The sequence below is a fragment of the Gossypium raimondii genome, chromosome 7 (genome assembly GCF_025698545.1).
Source record: "Gossypium raimondii isolate GPD5lz chromosome 7, ASM2569854v1, whole genome shotgun sequence".
Lineage (NCBI taxonomy): Eukaryota > Viridiplantae > Streptophyta > Magnoliopsida > Malvales > Malvaceae > Gossypium > Gossypium raimondii.
Window position 1 is genome coordinate 38,202,623 of NC_068571.1, and position 7,384 is coordinate 38,210,006.

The following is a 7,384-nucleotide window of genomic DNA, read 5'->3' on the forward strand; positions in this document are numbered from 1 at the left end:
CAATTTCATCAACATAGAGTTCGACTAGTTTCTCCAACGAAAAGTCAAAATTACCAAAATCATATTCACTCATAGTAACTATATTTATCATACTTTATGATTTTAGTCCATTCCATACATCATATTCACTTATAATAACAATATTTCTCATACTTTATGAGTTAATTCTTTAGATGCCAAAATCACCAAAAGTACAATTAACTTAAATAATATACATTATAATATAATTAAAACATAACATAGAATATGGAACTTACTTGGAAAAAATAGCTACAAATGAAACGTTAAGGACTAATCCACAATTTTGCCTTTTCCTCGATTATCCTCCGATTGGTTCAATTCTCTATCTATAACATAATTCATTTCAATTTATCAATTATAAATGTCTTATAACATTATATTATGTGCATATGACAGTTCAATTTTAGTTTTTGAATGTTCCCTAAAATTTGTGCATTTTATACAATTTAGCCCCTAAAACTGAAATTGTCATAACTATCAAATTTGAATCTCGATTTCAAAACCGATCTAAATTTTATCCTTCTATAGCCCTTTATTATCCATATTTACAAAATGTTACATCAATTTCAAAATTTATGCACTTTAGTCCCTATGTTAAAAATTAGCAAATTAGTCTTGAAATCCAACAAATTAACACCAATTTAGTCCCTTTATTATAAATTAGTCTTGTTTTTTCATGTCTAAGCTTAAAATCTAAAAAATTAACACCAATTTCATAAAGCATTCAACAATGACAAGTTTTAAAAACTTTAATCGTTTTACCAATTAGTGCACGATCTAACTAAATTAAGCTTCCGGGATCTCAAAAATATAAAAATTATAAGAAAAAGGACTTAAATACATAACAAAATAAAGGACCAAAAGCTTAAAACTCCAAAACCCTATTTTTCATTTCTCACCCACGAAAAGTTGAAGAAGATGAAGCAAAATTGTCATCTTTTATTTTATTTTATCTTATATACTTGGTTTACTAACTAATTAATTATAATTTATTTGATTAAACTTTAATTAACATACTTAATGATGATTAAATAAATTGGTGGATGAAAGTTTTCATCCACCACCATTTGGTGATTTAATAAAGGTTTAATTACTCAATTGGTCCCTTAGTTAATGAAAAATTCATAGTGATTAACTTTTACCACTTTTACAATCTAGCTTTTGTACCTTAATTTGCTATCCAAATGAAAAAATTAGTGGACCAATTTTTAGTTAAACTTTATACTAACCTAATTAATATTAAATAATAATATTTACAGACTCGCTCGTCTAAAATGGGGTTTTGAAACCACCATTTTTGACACCACTGAAAAACGGGTTGTTACACAATCATTTAGATTTCTAGGTTTTTCCTTTTCTAGTTTAGACTTTATTTTTCTATTTCTTTTATTTTGCTACATTTTTCTTCTTTAGTTCAAAAAGGTACAAGGACCTATTATGTTATTTTGAGTTTTTCTTCAAAGTATTTTATAGATTTTAATGTTTTAGATACCAAAAGTTGCGAGGTATTAATTTGGGTTGTGGATTTGTGGGATATTCTTACTTGTCATCATTTCCATCAAGGACCTCTTCAAGATCTACAAAGTATTTCTTAACGCTTACCTATTTTGTGATTATCTGATTATTCATTTGAGCATGAAGTTGATTGTGTTTTATGTTTTGATGATAGGTAGTAACTAAACTTGTTGTGGTTGATTGATTGATTGAAATGTTGCATGATTAATTTTAGGGTAAGAGACTAAATCTTAAAAATTGGATTAAATCAAATAAACTTCAAAACATAAAATTGGAAACTCTAGGGAAAAAAATTATATAGGTGAGACCGAGAGGAGATCTTATTTTGAACAAATTTGATTTTCCCAATTTAGTCTTGTGAGGTCAAGAGATAAATTGGACTAAATCGTCTAATTGTGTAAAATTTAACTAATTAGGAGTTTAAAAAATTTAGATCCCTAATCTAATAGTTAATTAGCAACATGGATATCAATCGACCACTTTATTTCATCCAATTCAAACTTTTGTAATTTTGGTTTTTATTAAATTTAGTCCTTTTAGGTATAATTTAAATTAATCAACCCCATATTACGAATTGTTGTAATATACCTCTTATCCACTAGACTTCCTAATTGCATGCTTAATTACTGTCCATTCACCATATCACCCTGTAACATCCTAGATCCGGTGGGTTAAAAGTTTTGGCGTATAGTAGTAAATAGTCTGTTTAGCGAAGTGTTATTTGCCCAAATGATTATTTTGGCGTATATGTGTGGGCATATATTAATTGCCACATGAGTTAGTAAGAATTTGACTTCATGATATTCTACTATATTAAGGAGACTTTCGTGTTAAGGGATAAAAGTGAAGTATGGAATGAGCATTCGTCAAAGGTATAGTACGCCTAGTTTGTATGGAATACTGTGCTAGTTAGACTTTAAGTAATCTAGTTAGAAACCAACTGTATAGCTTAGCCTGATAAGTATGATGAAGAGAACGTATTTATATTTTTCTCAAAAACTGTAGGCCAATAAGAAGGCAAGTTCTGATACATATGACACTTGTTAAATTCCACTAAGCAAGTTGAGTCATATTTATATGTGAGAGTGTGTTCTGAAAAGGGTTCTTCTTTCTTCTTCCTCTTCCTTAAATGGTATTTACTGATACCTTCCTTAAGTCTGGATGTATCTCTTTATATATAATTTAAAAGTCATGGTAAGGTTATGCTCAATGGTTATTCCATTCAAGGATAAGTATTACTATTTTGTACGTTAAATTTTGAAAGAGTAGGTCTATAAGAGGTTCATGAACAGTAAGATGTAAGTATAAGGCTTTGCATGGGAGTTGTCAGTGTTCGAATTGATGGTAAATTTTATACAAATAAGTCTTAATGATGTTATTATGTTCTGAAAGCAGTGATTGCTGCTGGTTCAAGATGGATATCTAGATTTGGAGTTTTGTACTACAGTAAGTGAGAATTAGGTGAGTCTCTACTCTGACTCTTGCATGTATATTGTTCATATTAAAGTATATCTAGATGAAAGTGATCAAACTGGAAATTGGATATCATGGATAGTATAGTATGAATATGTTCCTTATACAACTATAGAAATAATGACATGATTAGATTAAGAGATAAGTTATTCTGCTTGAAAATAAGTTTTTTGGGATGTATGAAGAGTGTTGTGAAATTATGAAATCTTGGGTCTAGGATGTGTCTGGTTTGTAGAGTTTGTAAAGTGAGTTGAGTCACCGCAGTGGTAAATAAGGGAGTCCGTCAAGACTGTAAACATGAACTCTTATATGAAGCTCTAAAGAAAAGTCCATGGCCATGACATATTCTAAAAAAGAACTGCTGAATGACATTTTATATAATGGGGTTTGTAATCACTAAATTTTGTCCGGGATTAATTTCGTGTTTAAAAAAAAAGAATTTTTTTATTTTTTGCATTTTAACCCCTATACTTTTCAAAATTTACATTTTGACCCCAAACTTTTCTAAAATTTACATTTTGACCCTAAAACTTTCTAAAATTATATTTCGACCCTTAAACTTTCTCAAAATTGCACTTTGACCCCTAAACTCTCAAGAAATTACATTTTGGCCCATATTTTGCTAAAATTATGCTTTTGCCCCAGAAACTTTGCATCCTATGCAATTTAGTCCTTCTGGACTTGTCAAATCGTCGCAAGCAACTGCCGAGCCTACCCCTCCCCAGCCGAGCTACTCCAGCAGCCTCCCTAGGCCATGATGCCCTCCTCTGCCACCTGCAAACAAAGAAGAAAGAGGCAAAAATTGGAATTAAAAGGAAGAGATTGAAGAGAAATGGGGGGTTCATTTTTTACAAAAGAAAGAAAGAAAACTAAGAAAACAGCAGCAAAAAAATCAAACAAAAAGCAGCAAGCCAAAGGGCCCCAACCACCGCCTTCACCACCACCGTACCCACCGCCGTGCCTTTGCATTCTTTTAACCACCGTCATACCTACAAAGCAAAGCAAAAAAAGCAAGAAATCAACAAAAAAAACAACCAAGAAGAAAAAGAAGCAGCCAAGAAGAAGGAGAAGAAGAAAGAAGAAGAGAAGAGGAGACGCCGGAGACCGTCGCATCGGGCGGAGGAAGCGGCAACGGCGAGGAAGAGCAAAGTCGAAGGGAAGGAAGAAGAAAGAAAGAAAGAAAAAAGAGAAAAAAGAAAGAAAAAAGAGAGAAAGAAAAAAAAAAAAAGAAATACATTACAGTCGGGCTTGACCTGACCCGACCCGACCCAAGAAAGCCGACCCGACCCACAGCAGATCACCCAGCAGCCCAAAAAAAGAAAAAAAGAAATAGTAGCAGCAAAAAAAAAAGCAGCAGGCCAGGCCCAATCCAGCAGGTCTAGCAGGCCAGGCAGCCAACAGGCCAACCAGCAGCAGGCCCGTTCCAGCGCCAGCAGGCCTCCAGGCCCGTTCCAGCAGCAAGCCAGCACCCAGCCCAGCGCCCAGCGGCCCAATATGCACAAAAAAAAGAGGAGAAAAGGAAAAAACAAAAAAACAAAAAACAAAAAAGGCCCGAATTGCGTAGCCCGTTGAATCAAGCCCATAACTTTGGGCTTTTGGTAATCTTTTTACCCTCGTTTTAAATTAATTTGTATATTTAATTATTGTTTCATTTCAATTTAATTAGTTTTTTTAAATAGCATATTTAGAAATATTATCACATTTATTTTACTTGCATTTTTAAAATTAAAAAATATTTTAATGCACAAGGCAACGAACCGATTTAATGTTAAGTCATTGAATTCATCGCTATGTTGGGTGAATATCGATGGCTCGTGTTAAATACGGGACGCCCTTAAAAAAATGAAGATATTCAAAAATTCTCGTGTTATTAAAAATAGAAAAGATTTCTCGTGTTTTCATAGAATCACGATTAAATATTAAGTCGAATCGATTTGACACTAAATCGACGATTTCATCGCCATGTCGGGGTGAATATCATCGATTCGTGTTAAATACGATACGTTTTAAAAAAATCGTGTTTTCAAAAGTTTTCATGTTTCCAAAATTTCTCGTGTCTCAAAAAATAATAATGAAATTTACCGTTTTTCAAAAAATATATTCTTGTTTTTTAAAAATAATTTCTGTATTTCAAATTTCTGTATTTTCAAAAATTTCCGTGTTTTAAAAAATCTTCGTGTTTTCAAAATTCCGGTGTTTCAAAAATTTTCATGTTTTCAAAAATTCCCGTGTTTTAAAAATTTCCGTGTTTTCAAAAATTTTCATATTTTTAAGAATTTTCGTGTCTCTAAAATTCTCGTGTTTTAAAAATTTTTCGTGTTTTCAAAAAAATAAATGTTTCAAAAATCTTCGTGTTTTTAAAAATTCTCGTATTTTGATCTGATCGCGATTAACTATTAAATTGAACTTGTATTTTTGAAAATTAGGACAACGCGTGTTTAACGAGATACCAATTTTGGGCGTCGCGAGGGTGCTAATACCTTCCTCGCAGAATCGACTCCGAACCCTAATTTTCTCTGGATTTTGACGTGGACCTAAAATTGTTTTTTTTGGAAAAGTTTTTTTTTCTAAAAAAAAATTCTTCTAAAAAGAGATTTTTGAAGGTGTCCGATCACACCTAGAAAAAAGATCGGTGGCGACTCCTTTTCTTAAATAAAATCAAAACTCCATTTTCAAATTTTCAATAATCGCTTCGATTAGCGCCAATCGCCGAAATTTTTAGGTCGCTACAGCTGGCGACTCCACTGGGAAAAAATGTTTTTGAGAGTCGAGTCTGATGTTAAACGCGTGTTGTCAAAATTTTAAAATCCTTTGTTCAAATTAATTTTTAATCGTGATCCTTGAATTTTATTTTTTGAAAAGTCATGCATTTGCATTCGGTTTTTTTTAACTAATATTTTTCTAACTTGTTTTTTCTTCCTTATTTTTTTTTCAGCTCTAAGTTTTACGTTTTTTTAGTTGTTTTAGTAAAAATAAAATTTAAAAGGTTTGTGAGTTTCTCCCCACACACTGTGCACTTGCATTTTTTGCATAACATGAGCTCTCTACCCGGGCTCCGTCCGTTTAAGTGGAAGTAAACGCTACGCCTTCGTGAGTTAACTCGTCCCTCCGCACAGGCTAGTGAAATACTTCTGGGTTACATATGACTTATGCTTTCGTGAGTTAACTCGTCCCTTCGCATAGGCATAAGTAAATGTAATCCCTCGAATTGAGCTCGTGAGCCTGTGATGGGTGATGACTGAGGCTCCGTACTAACCTTAGTAGGTGACAGTATGGACAATTCGAGTACCTTTCTAGAACCAAAACCACATATAGTGAACTGTACGAGCCACCCAATTAGAGCCATGCCGAACCTCCGTCCGTCGAATAGTCACCAAAATAAGTACACGGGAGAAACGCCTCTTACCTTTTATTTCTTTTGCATTTACACTTATTTAATGAATTGAGTCTGTTTAATAAATTGGGCCGGATAGATTGTCTGATGGTATGTGGGATAGGTTTCTTGTAAAGCATATTGGGGTAAGAAAAAAGAAAAAAATGTGGGTCATTTCCACCAAATTGCATGATTGAATAGCTTAATTCGTTAAATTTTCCACAGTCTTTATTTTTCTTCTTTCTTCTTTTTATATTTGTTGTGATCTCTGACCAGGGTTATTTGTTTTTCATTTTATTTTTCATCATGCATCGTAGACATCTCATTAGGAAGGTGTTGGTTAAAGATTGGTTGCCAAAAACGGGTTTCTGATGGAGGAGTCAATTACACAAGTAACTGAGAAAAATGCCGTAGTTCGAGATTGGTCTTTGAGGACTCAGAAAGCGAAAGGGGATAGTTTAAAAGAAGGATACATCTCTGATCTTCCTGAGCATGTGACTTTGAATGCTTGTCAGAATGATCTCGAAGACTTGACTAGGATTTGGAAACAGTGGGACTCAGATACCAAAGGCATTTTCACTGAGAAGTATGGGGATATAGCTCACTTGATAGCAATCGATGTGAACGAGCAGTTGATCCAAGCCATGGTTCGATTCTGGGACCCAGCCTATCAATGTTTCACTTTCAATCAGAAAGATATGACTCCGACCATAGAAGAGTATGCCGCTTTGCTTCGCATCGATAATGTGCAACTCAACAAGATATATGTGAAGGAGCCTAAACCAATGACCTTCAAGAAAAAGCTAATGAAGTTGACGGGATGGTGATACATGGGCTGAAAAGCAGATAAAGAAGAAGAATGAAGTCAGTTGTGTTCCTTGGTTTTCTCTTCGGGAGTTAGTTCAGAATCATCCAGATGTTTTGAAAAGAGTAGATTTGTTTGCCTTGGCCATTTACGGACTGGTCATCTTCCCGAAGGTTCTTGGGCATATTGAAGTTGCG

General features: G+C 33.5%; 1 long non-coding RNA gene across 1 annotated transcript; it reads right to left on the reverse strand.

The window, feature by feature from the left end:
* Window positions 1-3,406: 3,406 nt before the first annotated feature.
* LOC128042604 (uncharacterized) lies at window positions 3,407-4,517 on the reverse strand. Its single transcript, XR_008198096.1, has 2 exons — window positions 4,115-4,517; window positions 3,407-3,998 (listed from the first exon to the last, which is right to left on the reverse strand). It is a non-coding gene; the product is annotated as an uncharacterized LOC128042604 (long non-coding RNA).
* Window positions 4,518-7,384: the final 2,867 nt, after the last annotated feature.